The following is a 20,171-nucleotide window of genomic DNA, read 5'->3' on the forward strand; positions in this document are numbered from 1 at the left end:
CTAAGAAAGTACAAGATGAGCTTGGAACAACTTGTAAAGGAAAATCAGCCTGAAATGAAAACCAGTATGGCCTGAAAATCAGGAATTATTCAAAAAACGTAGAGATATGTTCATAGGACACAGTAAAGAGGCAACTACTGACTAAATCTGGGATGCTTTCAACATCAAAATTATGAATAAGAATAATAAATTACAGACATAAAATAAGACTTTATGAATCTATACTGATATTTTTAAAATGTGAAAATAAATGGAATAAAAAAGACATAATCAAATACCAATTCATAAATTTAGATGGAATAATGGAATCAGACTATCACCACTTGGCTACTACTGTATTAAGCAAGAATCATTAACGGATATTAATGAGGGGTTCAAAGAAATAGGGTTTATGAGAAACAGGATATCTACATATTGGCAGAGTATCCCTCCCCCAAAAAATATACCAAATTAACTACAAAGGGAGATATATACAGCCACTTAACAGTGCAGATGCAGAACCTAGCAGACATCACCTCACACAAGTGATCAAAATTAACTTTACCAGCTGATTTGAATAAATAGATTAACATGAGTCTATAGAGTGAATGCCCTAAGAAAAACATACAATCATTGCTGCAGTATTTCTGTCAACATTAATCTGGATCTAATCATGAAGAAACGGCAGACAATATATTAAGATACTCTCATACACATATAGGAGAAGGCAATGGCACCCGACTCCAGTGCTCTTGTTTGGAAAATACCATGGACAGAGGAGCCTGGAAGGCTGCAGTCCATGGGGTCGCTGAGGGTCGGACACGACTGAGCGACTTCACTTTCACTTTTAACTTTTATGCATTGGCGAAGGAAATGACAACCCACTCCAGTGTTCTTGCCTGGAGAATCCCAGGGACGGAGGAGCCTGGTGGGCTGCCGTCTATAGGGTGGCACAGAGTTGGACACGACTGAAGTGACTTAGCAGTAGCAGTAGCAGCATACACATGTATGTATACATATATGCATATGTACACATATTACATATAATGTGTATGTAAAATTATATACAATGTAATATATGAGTGTGTGTGTCTGTGTCACAATAAAGCAAATGTTTACAGCAAAATATTACCATTTGGTGAATCTACAGGAAAAATATACAGAGATTTTCAAGTTGTTTATTTTTTGAAACTTTTAAGTCTAAAATCATTTAAGAACAGGTAAGAAAGGAAAACAGCTATCACCAGCAAACTGCAGGACTCCAGGGATTTAACATTCCTTTGTATGGAATGTGACAGTCTGACCTGCCTCTATGATTTGTTGTCCTAAAATTTCAAAGTTGACAAGACAAAAACAAATCCTTCCCTTTACTTAAAGAAACTGAGAATTACTGACAAGTCATTAAGTAGGAAAAAAAAATATGGATTTAATAGGAGCTCAACTATATTAAGGAGACAGAGAGGAAAGAAGTACACTTAAACAAGCATAATGACTACCTGTGGGTAATCATTTACTTACTGCTATTTTCTTATGTTGTCTTCTAAAGTTAGAACATAATATTTCATAAGGAAGAAATATTTATATGGAATAGGTATTTTAATAGGCTCCCTCCTTTACCTATAAATCTATTTCTCTTTTCCTTTCATATTATTTCCAATAAGTCTAATCTACCTAAATAAAGACAGGCCTCCTGTGCTTAAAATTTGGACTCTGCAGTTCAAATTCTAGCTGGGCTTTTTTTAGCCATTTCACCTATATAAGTGACTTGAAAATTTCCCTTCCTTTCTCATCTTTACAATGAGTTATTACCTCACTCAAAGGATTTTTATGAGGATGAAATAAGTTAATATTAAAAAATCCTTGGAATCATTTCTGGCTTTGTTATTAAAGATAGGTGTCTGGCAAGCAATCAGTTAACACACAGTTTACTCTCTCTAAATACCTACTCTCCATATGGCTAATTTCTGGACTGCTACACTAATCCATCAAGACAAAGCTAAACTGTTGCCTCTTCTTGATACTTCTCCCAATGATTCCAAACTGAAAAATACTCACTTTCTCATATAGTCTATTATGACACTATTATCTACTTTTTAAATTGGCATTTATCTATTGCACCATGCTATTTAATGCATTATACATCCTACTAGATTGTTCCATAAGATCCAAAAATGGAGTCCTTATCTTTACACTATAGTAGAACCCAATATATCTTATATTTAGTCAATGACCATTAAATGTTCAACTTTAAAAATTTAATTTCTGGCCCTTTTGTTTTTGACATTGGTATCTATTGAGGCAGTATGTGTACAAACAGGTTCTGCAGACTATACACATAGTTGACATGCCCAGTCCATACTGAACATATTATATAGGAAGAATCATAGCTAAATAGATAGATCCAATAATTTTTAAAATCCATTTTTTAAAAAATTATTGTGTCCAAATTAGCAAAACAATGAAACTTGAGATGCCTAACAGGGTCTAATGATCTTTAGTAGAAAAACTGTGGTGGGACTACTTAATTGGTTTCAACACAAAAAAGTTCCAGAAGTCACCTCAGAGGAAAAAAGTTCCAAGTTAATTACAGATGTATAGATTTCCAAAGGAGTAACCTACTCAATACTCAGGGTATTGGATAAGAGAAAAATCCAGTGTCTTCAAAGGGCACATGATAAAATAACACACAGAAGTAATACATTTGTTCTTTTGAAACTCTACGGCTTCTACTTTTGCTTTTTGTGATTTGGAGGTCATTCAATCTTTGAAATGATGACTTTAACTTGTAGGTCTAGCGAGATATAAGAGATCCAGAATCAGTATGATACTATGATTTCAAAAAGGATTACCTCCCATCCTGCTATGCAGAAAGCCCCCAAAAACCTCATTTTTTAATTTTTATTATTATGTTATACAGACTTCTGATTGCTTTATTTTTCTAGCTGTTTTCCTAACATTATTTTCTAAGAAACCATTGAAGAGAAATATAACTAATTCTAGTTTTTGACTGTGGTGTTGGAGAAGACTCTTGAGAGTTCCTTAGACTGCAAGGAGATCAAAGCAGTCAATTCTAAAGGAAATCAGCCCTGAATATTAATTGGAAGGACTGATGCTGAAGCTCCAATACTTTGGCGACCTGATGCAAAGAACGGACTCATTGGAAAAAACCCTGATGCTGGGACAGATTGAAGACAGGAGGAGAAGGGGACGACAGAGGATGAGATTGTTGAATGGTATCACCGACTCGATGGACATGAGCTTGAGCAAGCTCAGGGGATGGTGATGTACAGTGAAGCCTGGCGTGCTGCAGTCCATGGGGTCGCAAAGAGTCAGACACGAATGAGCAACTGAACTGAACTAAATTGCCAATAGAGCAGTTGCCAACTTTTTCCCAGTACCTGGGCTAACAAATCGGAGAAGGCGATGGCACCCCACTCCAGGACTCTTGCCTGAAAAATCCCATGGACGGAGGAGCCTGGTAGGCTGCAGTCCATAGGGTCACTAGGAGTCGGACACGACTGAGCAACTTCACTTTCACTTTTCACTTTCATGCATTGGAGAAGGATATGGCAACCCACTCCAGTGTTCTTGCCTGGAGAATCCCAGGGATGGCAGAGCCTGGTGGGCTGCCGTCTATGGGGTCGCATAGAGTCGGACACGACTGAAGCGACTTAGCAGCAGCAGCAACAGGGCTAACAAATGGCCAAGTAACCTGTGGTTAAGCAGTGAGCAAAGAGCAGAGAAATACAGTTCTAGAACTCAAGCTCCTCCTGTTATCACACCTTCCTACATTTTAGACAAAGCAAGCTTAGAGAATACACCACCATAAATTTTGTGACAGATGAAACCTGCTGACATGTGATTATGTTTTTGCTTAAAGTCGATTATCTGTTATTTCCTACTCATAAACTGTAGTCCAAATTAAATCTGAAGAAAGTTTATTTTCTTACATACTCAATACTCATCGTGTGACTGACAGCAACAGCTCTGGTAATGTTTTATGCATAGAACCTAGAAATCTGCAAGATTCCCTACACAACACTATTTTTTTAAGGTTTACATATAGTTCAATATGAATGGAGCAACATACTGTCATGAAAATGATGTGCAATCGTGTGACTTAATATTACCAATATCTAGATTTTATTTTGTATTTTTCTTTCAACTATTGTCTAAATTTGGTTGTTGTTGTTTAGTTGCTAAACATGTCTGACTCTTTGCGACTCCATGAATTGTATGTAGCCCACTCCTCTGTCCATGGGATTTCCCAAGCAAGAATCCTAGAGTGAGTTGCCATTCCCTTCTCCACGGGATCTTCCCAACCCAGGGATCAAACCAGGATCTCTTGCACTGCAGGTGGATTCTTTACCACTGAGACACCCAGGAAGCTCCTGTTTTAATACTTTAACATAACCAACTCATTCCAGGCTTACGTGCCTTTTTCTGAAGTCATATAATTAACATTATCTTCCCTTGTTTTATTTTTTTAAAGTACTGCCACATTTTTCCTTAACTCATATCTGCAGGGTCTCTAACTGTTGAAACAGAAACCAACAATCCTAACTGCCTAAATTTTCATTGGTTCCTCTGGAAAACAGGAAAAGATACTATTCCAGCAGAGTTGCATCCTTCGATTTAGCAAACGGTAACAGGCTAATATGACAGTCCCAAACGTGGAACAGGTGAATGGAAATCGCATCTATGCGTTGGCCTCTCCACCCTCGCTCTCCTCTCCCTACGCCTCGGCGTCCGGAGACCGGAGCCTGCCACTTTCCTGCAGCCCAAGCCAGGTAGGCCTCGACCTTCCCACTTGCCCCTAGGCCGAGTTTGGGGACAAAAGGATAAGGCGCTGAAAGGCTTTTCATTTACTCCTAAAATTCCCAACTTCCTGGGGAGGGAAAAATACCGAGGCGACAAGAGGTTCCGCTGCAAAACAGTGGCGGAGACGAGGCCGACAGGCTCGGGATAAAGTAGAATAGAAGACAACAAAACTAACCCTAGCAAAATTAGGTATAAGAGCAACGGAGTGGGGTTCCCGAGTTCCTGAGGCTCGCAGCGAGACGCAGCCCGCCGCGGCCGGCGCAGGGCGTTGGGGCGCAGGGTCAAAGGCCATCTGCAGGCGAGCAGATTGGCTGGCGGGTAAGAGCGCAGGCGCTGAGGGTGGCCCCAGTGCCGGCCACGACTGAGCCAGCTGGGCCCAGAAATCTCCAGCTACTCACCAGGGTCCGGGAATCCAGACACCAGAAGAGGATCAGCCAGCGGAGACGTTGAAGCTGAGAGCAGAGGTAGCCCGCTGCTGCCCGGCAGTGAGCCTGAGCAGCCCCGCCTCCCGAAGGGCGCGCGCACTGTGTACTGGAAGACCCTAGGGGCGGGGCCAGAGTGGGGTGGGGCTCGCTGAGTGGGGGGGGCTCTGGTTTTCCGGCACAGGTCCCTCTGGAGTGTAAGGGATGGAAAGGGGTGTAGATGCATGCAGGGAGAGATTTTTCAGAGTTGAGTTAAAGCTGGACTCCCCCCGCCCCCTTTCCCCAACTAGAGAAACCCATTCCTTAGAAACTGGTGTTCTAAGGTTCTGCTGGAAAGCTTTGAAAGTGAAAGTGAAAGCCGTTCAGTGGTGTCCGTCTCTTTGTGAATTCTCCAGGCCAGAATACTGGGGTGGGTAGCTTTTCCTTTCTCCAGGGGATCTTCCCAACCCAGGGATTGAACCCTGGGTTGCAGGCGGATTCTTTACCAGCTGAGCCTCAAGGGAAGCAGAGGTATCCAAAAGTTCCTTTTAACTGGATTACATTGGCAGTTTTCAAACATTGTAAATTAGAGAACATCTTGCCCTCCAAAAAATAGATATAGATCTCTCTCTCTATATATATGAAACTTTACTTGGAAGCTAAAAGACAGAAATGACACTTATTATTTGCAAACAGATTGCGTAAAATCACGTATTGGAATACTTTTAGAAATAATTGAGAACAATGAGGCAGCTGTGAAGAAAAAGAACTTTTGAAATAGCGGTTACAGCTGAAGGTTTTCACCTTACATCAGAAACCAAGAGAATTCTCTCTTTTGTTTGGTTACCTAGTAGCAAGGAAACCCTCACTGACAGTCTAGAAGTTGCTGATACGAACATTTTGTAAGAGTTCTTCTTTAAATCTCACTGGATTTTCTAAACAAATGTTAATTGTGAAATATATATATATATATATGTGAATGTATCCCATATGTGCACATTTTAAAGGATAATAATAAAAAAGAATACCCAGGTACTCACTACAGACCGGAAGATCCAGAAAAGTGCCAGCATTTTTGAAGACTTCTAAGAGGCCTCTTTAAAACTTTTTCCATCCCAGCCAGAAATAATTATTACTCTGAATTTTATATTACTCATTTACTTGCTCTTTTTGAAAATATTTATGTATGTAATTCCCTAAAAATATAGCTATCCTGGTATTGTATATTGATCTAATAAGTTTACACTTATTTTTCCCTCTTTTTTTTCACTGCACATTCAGTTTTTGAGGTTCATCTACACATAAATCCATTTCACATGAACTGGACTGTCACATCATTATTTGTAACACCCACACTATTGTTGATTACTATTGTAATCAACCTACACTGATTGTTATATTCAGATGGTGGTAGCATCTGATTGATCTTTTAATTTGTATATTCTGTCTTGCTAATATGGTTGTGCATCTTTATATGTTTAGTGGCTATTTGGGTTTCTGTGAAATGCCTGTTCTCTATTTTGGCTCATTTTTTGGTTGACTTGTTTTTTAAAATTAATTTGCGGATAATCTTTCTATGTTTTTAAATTTTAATTACTCCTTTTTTGTCAGATGTATGTGTTACAAATAGTGTTTCTTAGTTTGCAGGTTGTCTTTTAATTTTTTATGGTGTCTTTTGATGACAATGCTATATATTTTATGGTACTGCTAGCTGAATTGAACAACTTTTTAGGTTATATTTTGTGCTCTCTACTTTCTTGTTTACAAGAGTCTTAACAATCAGAGTCTATAGCTACAGTCTTTTATTTTCTTCTAAATTTAAGTTAATTGTGAAATATTTTAGACAAACACAGAAAAATACAGATAAAATAATGAACTCCCATGCACCCTATACAAACATTTTCCAAGTCCCGCTTCCATATGATTCTTCTCTAAAATTACCTTGGCTATTCTTGGCTCTTTGCTTTTTCATATAAAGATTAAGATGAATCACCCAAGACCCAAAAATTCTGCTTGAATTTAATTGGAATGGAATTGGCCGAGGCCTACTGAGGTCTATGTATATAATGACTGGATTGTGCCACCAGACTCCCAGAGTTCCTAGAGAGACTAGTGAGTATTGGTTCTGCCTGGTGTTTCCCATCCTTGTTCACATTTTGCCAAACAGATAAAAAGAATATTTTCACAAAGCTTTGAGGCAAACGGCCTTCTTGCGGTGAACATGATGGATCTGTGGCTCTGAATATCCCAGACTCTACAGGGTAAATCCTAGAGTTAAGGAGACTGATATTTTGGCACACACATTGATGGCACCCTAGATGAGAAGCTCTTCCGTAACTGATTAATTTCACTTCACCAAAGGACACCACTATATAAAAAATCTCAGGAAACTGGGGCTCCAACAGTTATGCTGGCAGAAGACCACAGTGTATGCCACTGTGGCTTGTGGATAGATTGGGAAACCATCCATTAGTAACATCCATCTATGAGGGAGGACGAGGTTTGCACAGTCTCCTTATCAGTACTCTTTGTAAGTAAACCCCTGTGAATCTTCCATGTACTACTGTTATTTCCCAGCTCTGCATCATGTAATTTTGTTTTATAATATAGTGCATGCCTTTATTTTCTCTTGAAGTAGTGGGGGAATTGGAAAATGGTGAGACATCAGTATCATTTTGGTCATGAGAGATACATTTTGTCTTCTTCCTTTTCTGATTGGCTAGTGAGTTTATACCACTTCATGCTTTAAACTCCCTATTCTATTCAATTACAGTTTCAAAAGGGCTATTAGAATTGTAGCAATAGAATTTTAATCCAAGCCTGGGTATCTCAGGAAGAAGTTGATACGTGCCTCGGGGCAGCTGGGTCAAGAGGTAAGTAGCAGGGCAGCGTTGATGGCACCAGCCTTTCTACTGTCATATGTGGAATCTCACTTCCTTATTTTTTGTACTGTATTATTTTACATAAACTATTAAATTTATGATTAACCATAACTAGCAAATAGGTATGTATTCATAAAATAGAGAATGTAGCCCTTAAGATCCACACTCTTTTACTTTCATTCTTCTAGTATTATTTGATATAGGAAATTTTACTTAATTTCTATTTCTGTCAATTTTTAAAAGTAATAAATGGATTACAATAATTTGCCCGAGAGAGAGAGAGAGATCAAAATGGTCAAATTAAAAATTGAAAGGAAGACTTCCCTGGTGGTTCAGTGGTTAAGAATCTGCCTGCCAATGTAGAGGATGCAGGTTCAATCCCTGGTCTGGGAAGATCCCACATGCTGTGGGGCCACTAATCCCATGTGCCACAACTACTGAAGCCCATGTGCCCTAGAGCCCATGCTCTACAACAAGAGAAGCCACCACAGGGAGAAGCCTACGCACTGCAACTAGAGATTAGTCCCCACTTGCCGCAACCAGAGAAAGACTGCACACAGCAATGAAGACCTAGCACAGCCAAACAGTCACTCCAGTCAGAACGGCTGTGATCCGAAAGTCTACAAGCAATAAATGCTGGAGAGGGTATGGAGAAAAGGGAACCCTCTTACACTGTTGATGGGAATGCAAACTAGTACAGCCACTATGGAGAACAGTGTGGAGATTCCTTAAAAAAATACAACTAGAACTTCCATATGACCCAGCAATCCCACTGCTGGGCATACACACCAAGGAAACCAGAATTGAAAGAGACACGTGTACCCCAATGTTCATTGCAGCACTGTTTATAATAGCCAGGACATGGAAGCAAACTAGATGTCCATCAGCAGATGAATAGATAAGAAAGCTGTGGTATATATACACAATGGAATATTACTCAACCATTAAAAAGAATACATTTGAATCAGTTCTAATGAGGTAGATGAAACTGGAGCCTATTATACAGAGTGAAGTAAGCCAGAAAGAAAACACCAATACAGTATACTAACACATATATATGGAATTTAGAAAGATGGTAACGATAACCCTATATGTGAGACAGCAAAAGAGACACAGATGTATAGAACAGTGTTTTGGACTCTGAGGGAGAGGGCAAGGGTGGGATGATATGGGAGAATGGTACTGAAACATGTAAATGATCATATGTGAAACAAATCGCCAGTCCAGGTTTAATGCATGAGACAGGGTGCTTGGGGCTGGTGCACTGCGATGACCCAGAGGGATGGGATGGGGAGGAAGGTGGGAGCGGGGTTCAGGATGGGGAACACATGTACACCCATGGCGATTTATGTCAATGTATGGTAAAACCAATAAAATATTGTAAAGTAAAAAAATAAATAAAACTGAAAAAAAAATCGAATAGAAAAAAAAAAATTTTTAATGAAAGAAATTTGTGCCTTGAAATTCACTACTCCTCTGGAAAAGACTAGTGTCTCCTTGACTACATAGATTTTGCCATTTTATCTTTAAGTGTCCAGAGCCAACAGAATTGTTGCCATATAACAAGAATTCAACAAACAATTTTTGGGAGTGATAAAAGAGTGAACAATTAGGAGATCACTTAGTCATTATTGGGCTCCCCAGGTGGTGCTAGTTGTAAAGAATCCACCTACCAAGCAAGAGACATGGGTTCAAGACATGGGATTGGGAAGATCCCCTGGAGTAGGAAATGGCAACCTACTCCAGTATTCTTGCCTGGGAAATCCCATGGACAGAGGAGCCTGGCAGGCTATAGTCCATGGCCAAGAAAGAGTCAGACACGATGGAGCGCACACGTGCATACACACACACACACACACACACACACGTCATTATTATTTAACCCTACTTCCCGATATGTACTATTTGTCTAGTCCCCAAACTGTCCTTATTATCTGTCTCCTGAAGACAGTTGTTGTTCTTCAGTATCTGCAGAGGATTGATTAGTTCCAGAACCACCCCCCCAAACCAAAATCTTAGTATAAGCTCAAGAACCTTATATAAAATGGTATATTTGCATATAACCCAGGAACAGCCTCCCCTATACTTTAAATTACACCTAGTTTGTTTATAATACCTAACTCAATGTAAAAGCTATGTAAATAGTTGTGAATACAATTTAAGTGCTCTGTGAATAGTTGCCAGAGTGTGGCATATTCAAGTTTTGTTTTCTGGAACTGTCAGTAATTTTAATTTTTTTAAATGTGGAACCTGTGGATAGAGAAGACCAGTTATATTTCAAGTCTGTTTTTCCCCTCCAGTCTTGGAAGTTTTATTAGAATCTCCTAGATTAAATCATGCCATTTTATTGCCATTTACTTGAGATGTCTTTTTGGTTCATTTTCACATCCTCTCCATTCCCACTGGACTTCTCTGGTGGCTCAGTGTTAAAGAATCCTTCAGTCAGTGCAGGAGATGCAAGAGACCCAAGTTCAACCCCTGGGACAGGAAGATCCTCTGGAGTAGGAAATGGCAACCCACTCCAGTATTACTACCTGGGAAATTCCATGGACAGAGGGGCCTGGTGGTCTACAGTCCATGGGGTTGCAAAGAGTCAGATACAACTGAGCATGCATGCATGCCACTGCCATTAGTCACAGTTACTTTTTGCAGAGAATAGAAGCTGAATCTTTCAGCTAAACACAGATAGACTTTATATGAAAAGCTATACAGTACTGCATGAAGGTAAAGGCTAGTATCAGTACTTAGGCAATGGCAATGGACAGGAACCCAGAGGGGCTGGGCGTTGGGAGCACAGCCTCATACCACAGTACAGATTAAGGCACTGATAATTTCAGGATGTACTGAACCCTCAAAGTCGTTGATACCACAGTGAATAATTTCTCAATTCTGCCTGTATTATTTCTCTCATTTCTTCAAGATTTAAATTTTGGACGGGAATAATCTGCTTAGCTAAGCCTAGGTTATATGTGTGTATCTCCTTAGCTTCCCCACGTCATGGTATTAGAAGGTGGGGCCTTTGGGAAGTTATAAGGTCATGAGAGCAGAGCCCTCATGAATGGGATTAGAGCCCTTATTAAAGAGGCTTCAGAGAGATCCCTTGCCCCTTTCTGCCATGGGAGGATAAAATGAGAATTTTACAACCCAGAAGAGAATCATCACCTGACCACACTGGCATCCTAATCTTGGATATCCAGCTACCTCCAGAACTATGAGAAATAAATTATATTTATATGCCATCTTGTCTACAGTATTTGGTTATAGCATCCCTGAGCAAATTAAGACACTAACTAAACACGTTAAATCCCTTGACAAGAGCACTTTTCATTCTCTGATTCAAGCACTATCCTGGGTCCTGGTAGCCCTGACTGATGGAGATAGAAGAGAGTTCCAGTGTCGTAACTTCCCATATAGAGGTGGCAGATTGTTCACCCCTGGGTATCAGGCGATGCTAGATGTGAATGCACCAATGCTGGGTATGGACCAGCTCTTCTGAGGGAGACCCTGTTCCTTTCACAGGAATGGTGGGAGCTGAGACAGATACATGCCTTTAGTTGAAAGCTGGGCCAGCCTGGAGATGGAGCACTTCCTGAGTGAAACTACTCTATAGGTTGATCCAGAACCTCTTGGTGTTTTGAGGGGAAGAAGTTTCACATATTGTGATAGTGTGTTAGCTTTATATCCTAATCAGCCAAACTCCCAATGTTACACCATGAAATCTAGGTTTTATAGAGTCATTTCCTAAGGCATTCATGTTTGGGTTTCTTCCTTTTTAGAATGCCTTAGGTTCCTTAACCAAATTGACCCAACTTGTCTTCTTCCATAACACCACCCTCTCCTTACATAAAACAGGAGCGGTTTATAAAGTCACTGAAAGGTGGGGTTGGCGGGGCTGGGAAGGCTTGCCATTTCATAAGATAGATGAGCCCATTCATTCTCTATTTATACATGAGAGTCCGCAAATAATTCTTCTCAACAGTATCTGCTGCGAGGTGATTTTTCTGTGCCTGCTTATTCTAAGAAGTACCTGGCAATTTCTGTTGTTAAAAGAGAAAAGGAAACAACATGCATTTACTCTCTGATAAAACATTTTTCTGTTAGAGAGCTCAATTAAAAAGTAGGTCGGTGCCTTGTATAATACATCTTGTCTACCTCCCACTGTATTAAGCTCCATCTCTGCAGGTGCAGAGATGTCTGACTCACAGCAGTGTCTCCTACATCCAACATATAGTAAGTGCTTTTTGGAAGATGAATTGATTGGTTGGTTGGTTTGTTGCTCAGTTGTCTCCAACTCTTTGTAACCCATGGACTGTAGCCTGCCTTGTTCCTCTGTCCATGGGATAATCCCAACAGAAATACTGGAGTGGGTTGCCATTTCCTTCTCCAGGGGGATCTTCCCAACCCAGGAATCAAATCCACATCTCCTGCAAGTCTCTTGCATTGCAGGCAGATTCTTTACTATTGAGCCACCAGGGAAGGCCAAGAAAGTCTACTACGTCAAGTGTGTTCTCACAAAATCATAGGTGGCCCTCTAACGTATCACATTAGAATACATGTGAGAATCAAAGAATGAATCAGTTCAGTTAGGTTCAGTCGCTCAGTCGTGTCCAACTCTTTGCAACCTCATTACCCACAGGAAAGAGCTGCTTTCTAGAATATACAAAACCACTCAGTTCAGTTCAGTTCAGTCACTCAGTCGTGTCTGACTCTTTGTGACCCCATGAATTGCAGCACGCCAGGCCTGCCTGTCCATCACCAACTCCCAGAATTCACTTAAACTCATGTCCATCGAGTCAGTGATGCCATCCAACCATCTCATCCTCTGTCGTCCCCTTCTCCTCCTGCCCTCAATCTTTCCCAGCATCAGGGTCTATTCCAATGAGTCAGCTCTTCTCATCAGGTGGCCGAAGTATTGGAGTTTCAGCTTCAACGTCAGTCCTTCCAATGAACACCCAGGACTGATCTCCTTTAGGATGGACTGGTTAGATCTCCTTGCAGTCCAAGGGACTCTCAAGAGTCTTCTCCAACCACAATATTTATATTACACTTAATATACATATGTGTGTGTGTGTGTGTGTGTGTGTGTGTAGCTCAGTTGGTAAAGAATCTCCCTGCAGTGCAGAAGACCTGGGTTAGATCCCTGGGTCAGGAAGATCCCCTGGAGAAGGACATGGCAAACTCCAGTATCCTTGCCTGGAAAATCTCATGGACAGAGGAACCTGGCAGGCTACCGTCCATGAGATCGAAGAGTTGGGCACGACTGAGTGACTAACACATACATATGTATACCTTTGTGTGTATGTACATTGTTGTTTAGTCACTAAGTCATGTCACACAAATATATACACAGAACCACAGGGATGAGGAAAGAGAAAAATAGAGAACAATATTGATGATAATAAAAAATAAATATGTGTGCATATAGACCAATTTTCTGGAAATACACATACCAAGCACTTTTTACGGAGAAGGCAATGGCACCCCACTCCAGAACTCTTGCCTGGAAAATCCCATGGACGGAGGAGCCTGGTGGGCTGTAGTCCATGGGGTCAATAAGAGTGGGATATGACTGAGCGACTTCACTTTCACTTTTCACTTTCATGCATTGGAAAAGGAAATGGCAACGCACTCCAGTGCTCTTGTCTGGAGAATCCCAGGGATGGGGGAGCCTGGTGGGCTGCCGTCTATGGGGTCGCACAGCGTCAGACACGACTGAAGCGACTTATTAGCAGCAGCACTTTTTAACAGTAGTTATTTCTGGGAATTGGAGTTTTAGTTTTTATGTGTACTCTTAAGAATGGCTTGCATTTTTACAATAAGCACACATTAATTTTGAACTTAAAAAGTAAAAGAATAGCAAAGTGATGAATGATGCTCAAGATACTTAATCAAAATCACCAGAGTTATCTCCTAATATAAACATCCAGGGAAAGAAATGGTCTCTGAATAAAATATATGTTTCTTGAATTATTCATGAAAATCAATTGGCAGATACTTTCCCACAGGTGCTTTATGCTATGAATTGAGGAAATTAATCTTTAAACTACTAATTGGCTGAATTGTTACATAACTAAATAGACCAGCCATTTTTAGCATAGAATAATCATATTGGTATCACTATAATAATAATTCTAATAACACTATTATGCCACAGTGATAGTAACAGTGTAAATAATAAACTGTTTATATCTTAATGGGGTATATGCTACCATTTTAAAGCATTTTTCAAAGCGTTCATTTTGTAAATTCTCACAAGCATTCTACAATATTAATAGGCAAAACATATAATATTATCATCCCTTTTTGGAAGAAATAATATTCAGAAGACTTAGGAGTTGCCCAAGGTCCAAAAGTTCAAAATTATACAGAAACAAAATAAGTACTTAAATGTTCTGTTTAAGGAACTATGTACAATTTAAAAATAAGTATGACTTCTGTTCTAATGAAGTTAACACATAGAAATGGAGAGAAGACATGTATGTGGGTGGTCATACTCAAGGCTGAAAGCTGTGAAAATCACAAAAAGGGTACCTATGAAGCCTTATAAGAGTTTAGAGAAAAGTTGATTGCTTGAGTATGAAATTATTGGTCAAATACGCAGAATTTGAACTAGGCTTTAAATAACAACTATGGTATGATTTTACGAAAACAGGAGCCGAATTTGAGGTGCAGGACTTTGAGACCAGGATTGAACAACAGTGGCCCTCTTAGTATCAACGACAAGGACAAGCCTGAGAGAAGCAACAATCATTGTGCAATTAGAATTAACATCAGAAAACAAATGAAAGAAATAGATCCAAAATGAAGACAAGTTTTCAATTCTGGATACGTAGGATAGTAGACTTCCCTGGTGGCTCAGAGGGTAAAGTGTCTGCCTACAATGTGGGAGGTCTGGGTTTGATCCCTGGGTTAGATCCCCTGGAGAAGGAAATGGCAACCCACTCCAGTACTCTTGCCTGGAAAATCCCATGAACGGAGAAGCCTGATAGGCTACAGTCCATGGGGTCGCAAAGAGTCAGACACGACTAAGCGACTTCACTTTCACTTTTCAGTTTTAGCAGTATTCATTAGAAAAGACCCTGATGCTGGGAAAGACTGAAGGCAGGAGGAGAAGGGGACAACAGAGGATGAGATGGTCGGATGGCATCACCGACTACCAACTAGATGGACATGAGTTTAAGCAAGCTCCGGGAGTTGGTGATGGACAGGGAAGCCTGGCATGCTGCAGCTCATGGGGTCTCAAATAGTTGGACACCACTAAGTGAACTGAACTGAACTAGCAGTAGTCATAAGAAACATTTCCTTCGGATGGTTATTGCTTGTAATACTTTTCAGAAATTGCTTTTCTCAAGTTTTCCAGAGGCTTCCTTGCACTAAATACAATAAACACACATCAGTCTCTACCATAATTAAGGTCTTGGTTGTAATCAGCTCTATAGTTGGTTTCATCTATATTGAACAATTTCTTCCTTTGACTTCCTTGACTCTACACTCTGTGGTTTTACATAAACCAATCCATGCAAAGTGCTTACTGCACTCAATGCTCAGTGAACATACACACTCAAAATATATTAGCTTAGTCCTGATTCTTCCTGTTATTTTTTTGATGACTTACCTTCCCCATCTTCTTTGCAGGCTTCCATTTCTTGGTTGAAGAATCTGGAGCCTCTCTCTTTTCATGTGGTGTACTCACTGTTGGCAATCTTCATTTAGTTTCATGCTTTGAATAACCTTTCATGCCCTAAGGCTCACTAAGGCAAAGTTTCCAGTTTAAATTTTTCTCTTAAACTCCAGACCCATTCACTTTCTACTGATTATTTATGCTTATACTTAAAGAAACTCAAGTGCAACATGTTTAAGATTGAACTCAAATTTTTCCTTTCTAAACCTGCTGTTCTTCTGTTCCATTTCTCAGTAGAAGGCTGTAGTATAACAAAAATAAATATTTGGTCTTTGTTCCCCATTCCTGACACCCAGCTCCTAAAATCCTTGAAATTTCCTGACTGATAAGGGTTATAGAAACAACTTTTATTCTAATGAGGTAACTGATGAAACCTCCATAAAACCCCCTCAACCACAGAGTTCAGAGAGTTACTGGGCTGGTGAACATGCCAAGGTGTTAAGAGGGTGGTACACCTGGAGAGGGCACGGAAACTATGTGTCCCTTCCCATATGCCTTGCCTTATGCATTTCTTTCATTGGCTAATCCTGAGTTTTATCCTCTATAATAAAGCAGTAATAGTGAGTACGGTGTGTTCCTGATCCTCATGAGTTATTCTAGGAAATTATTGAGACTAGAAAATGGAGGATGTGCATACTGTGGAAACGCCAACTCTCTAGCTTAGTGAGACAGAAGTGAAGATAACATGGTAACTCAGTACTTGCAACTGGCATCTGAAGTGATGGAAAACTTGAGGACTGAGCCTTTAGGTCTGTGGAGTCTGCTGCTACCTCCAGGGTAGTCAGTATCAGAATTTAACTGAATTGTAGGACATCCAGTTGGTCAGAAGAAAACACACACACACAGATATCCTTATACATCCTATTACTCAAGATATAAATCATTGAATTTTCTCCCTCTAAAGCCCCAATTAATGAAATCACCATGACCTTCAAAATATATTTTAATATCCTTAGCTTTTCTACATTTCTAATGTCATTGCTTCAATCAAAGATTTCATCATCTCTCATTTCATTCTAATTGTTATTTCCCCTGTCTTTGGCCTTTCAGTGTGAATGTAACCTTCACAGTGCAGTCAAAATGATATTTGTAACTTCAAATTTGATCAAATTATCCTTTTTAATCCTCCAATGTATCCTCTGTCCTTTTGAATAAAGTACAAATTCTTTAACATGACTTAAAGAGCACTTATGGATTTGGCTCCTGATTCCTTTTCCAGTGTGAAAACTCACTATTTCATACCCCTAAGAAGCATCCAGATATAATGAAGATCCCCTGGAGAAGGAAATGGCAATCCACTCCAGTACTCTTGCATGGAAAATTCCATGGACAGAGGAGCCTGGTAGGCTACAGTCCATGGGGTCACAAAGAGTCAGATACGACTGAGTGATTTCACTTTCTTTCTTTCTATTTTCTAGACATGCTTGTGTGCCATGATTTTTTTTTTTTTTTTTTTTTTTACTGTTATACTCACTGTCTTCCTTACCTTCTCTCTTTTACATGGATAAAATATTACTCGAGCTTTAGCACTTAACTTAGATATTACTTCCTTTAAGAAGCTTTTGCTGACACCCAAGTCAGGATTAGGTGCTCCCTTTGTTCTTTCATTCTATCCCAATATCATCATAACTTGGTAGTTCTCATGCCATCCCATACTGCTAACTTGTATGCTGCGTTCATGTCTCTTGATTCTGTGAAAATCTCCTCAGAGGACTGAACTTGTCAGCTATCTTCACTAATATATATCCAGCAACAAGACTTGATACAAAGGAAGTATTCAATAAATACAATAATGAATAAGGGTATAAATGAACAGATGAATGAGCATACAGAGAGATATATATGGAAAGGCAATAGATATGGAAAAATATGGAGTTTTGAACATGTTGCTTTGACTTAAAAGCATCATCATAATATCCAAAGCAGGAGTAAACACTCATATGAATGGTGGAACCAGAGCCTATGGGAAAAGCAAAAGTAAGTAGATCTGGGTATATGTGGGTGGATGGGTGGGTGCGTGTGTGCACATGTGTGTCACGCGTGCTCAGTCATGTTGGGTTCTTTGTGACCCCGTGGACTATAGCTCACCAGGCTCCTCTGTCCATGTGATTTCCTAGGCAAGAATACTGGAATGGGTTGCCATTTCCTTCTCCAGGGGATCTTCATTATATCTGGATGCTTCTTAGGGATATGAAATAGTGAGTTTTCACACCGGAAAAGGAATCAGGAGCCAAATCCATAAGGGCTCTTTAAGTCGTGTTAAAGAATTTGTACTTTATTCAAAAGGACAGAGGGAACATTGGAGGGATTGAACTGGAATCTCTTGAATCTCCTTCATTGGCAGGCAGAGTCTTTACCACTGAGACACCTGGGAAGCCTAAGATCTGGGATTTATCCATAAAGTAGAGATGGGAAACTGGATGAAATTATATATAGGAAATATAGAAAAAAAGATGAGAGCTAAAAATGAAACAGAACCCACTAGTACATTAAAAAAATAATACACCACAACACATTTAGATTCATTTTCACAGTGGAATAATAGTTTGACATTAGGGAATTAATTAAAATAGTATGCCCTATCAATTAGTCAAATGAGATAAATATAAAAGTGTCTGTCTTACACTGTCAAAAATTTAAATGGACTTGAAGTAAAAAAAAAAAGACAAAATGATAATCAAAATACTAATTTCAAATCCTATAAAAGTCTCTGTACTCTAGGTTTCAAGGATTTGGGCTGAAGATGTGTGCTATAATTCATGCCTTACTCCCTACCACAGGTCAATAACCAGACTACTGACTCAACACAGTTAAGAACTCAAGAACTTAAGTTCCTGTGTTAAGGAACTCAAAACAGTTCCTTAACACAGGAAAGTACCCTAAGGGACAGTTTGTCATACTTCTCTAATCTGTCTGACTAATAGCAAGGAGTTTCAATAGAAAAGGGATGTGTAAAGTCCGAATACAAAGGTACATCCAAATTGCTTAGACCAGAGTCCATAAATGAAGGCCTATAGATAAAGAGGTACAAGTGCAGGCAAAACATACATGCATGCAACAAAGAGAAAGCCAGCAGGGAGGTTTTTGTTTGTTTGTTTCTTTTCAGTCTCTTTAAAATTTTTACCAGTGTGGCAAGTTCACAACAAAATGAAAGAGTAATCTATATTAAACACTTTTGTAATAGGTAGTTGATACTGTACTGGATGAAGTAATTTAAAAAATAAAATTCCCTAGACTTTGGTGGTCTGAGAGTATAGTTCTCGATTCTCTCTTTAGGCAGCTAAACAAATGAGTAGGTGAATAGGTAATAAAATCTTACACCCTGCCAATCTGTTAAACTGAAGTTCTAAGTGAATGATCAAATGGGGCCCACTGAAGAGAAAACTTGAGAATTCAACCAAATTCTTCTAGCAGAAAAGTCACTCATCTGCAAATTGTAAATGACATTCTGACAAGTACTTGAAGCTATCCTTTTCTTATGAATTCAACTGGCAGCCAGATACAAGAACCTGATACAGTCCATGGTGGACTCTCCCTTTGGCACAGAATGCAAAAAGGTGAAAAACAGACCTCTAGAAGAAAGGACATGATGACCACGAACATGATTAACATGCAAAATAGCCTGCATGTTTTTTTTTTTTTTTCCTTCGAAAAGATCAAATCTAAAAGAATAGACTTAAAAATATGTGGGGCCCATAAGAAAAAAAAATATGTTAATGAAATACATGAATAAACACAAATATGGAGGTTTACATCTTGTTTTCATGTGTGAAACGTTAATGTTTGAAGACACTGATGTGTAAAGAAGACAGCTAGTGGAAGCACAGGGAGCTCAGCTCAGTGCTCCATGATGAGCTAAGGCTGGGATGAGGGGTAGGAGGGAGGTTCATGAGGCAGGGAGTATATGTACACATATAGCTGATTCACAATGCTGTACAGCAGAAAGTAACACAACATTGTAAAGTAATTATACTCCAATTAAAAATAAACAATAAAAAGGCATTCATTTATGCAGTTGGATCAACATATTCACTGCTTTTGCAATCAAAATCTGAAAGATTCCATTACCAACTTGATGAAACAAAAAATACAGGTTAGAAAATTAACAAGAAAATAAATGAATATTATTGAAAGTAGAGGAATAAAAGGAATCATAGAGCTACAGTAATTAAAATAGCGTGGCTTGGGGGAAAAACAAGTTAGATCAGTGGAACTGAATAGAAAATCTAGAAATTTGTTCCTATATTTTTATTGGCATGTGAAAAAAATGTAGCATTTCTAATCATTGGGGAAAATATAGATTGCAAGATAAATGATATCAGGTCTACTGAATAACTAGTTTGGTGAAAAGAAAATACAGTTAAATTCTGACCTGAAGTAAAAAAAGACATATAACAAGATTAAATA

At 39.3% G+C, this 20,171-nt stretch overlaps 1 protein-coding gene across 1 annotated transcript in view; it reads right to left on the reverse strand.

Moving 5' to 3' along the window:
• Positions 1 to 5,303, reverse strand: part of MANEA (mannosidase endo-alpha) — an 82,321-nt gene extending 77,018 nt beyond the window's left edge. Inside the window, 1 exon segment of the mRNA NM_001206725.1 lies at positions 5,199 to 5,303. The gene's annotated coding sequence lies outside the window, so the exon portion shown is untranslated.
• Between the last annotated feature and the right edge of the window lie 14,868 nt (positions 5,304 to 20,171).

The sequence above is a fragment of the Bos taurus genome, chromosome 9 (genome assembly GCF_002263795.3).
Source record: "Bos taurus isolate L1 Dominette 01449 registration number 42190680 breed Hereford chromosome 9, ARS-UCD2.0, whole genome shotgun sequence".
Lineage (NCBI taxonomy): Eukaryota > Metazoa > Chordata > Mammalia > Artiodactyla > Bovidae > Bos > Bos taurus.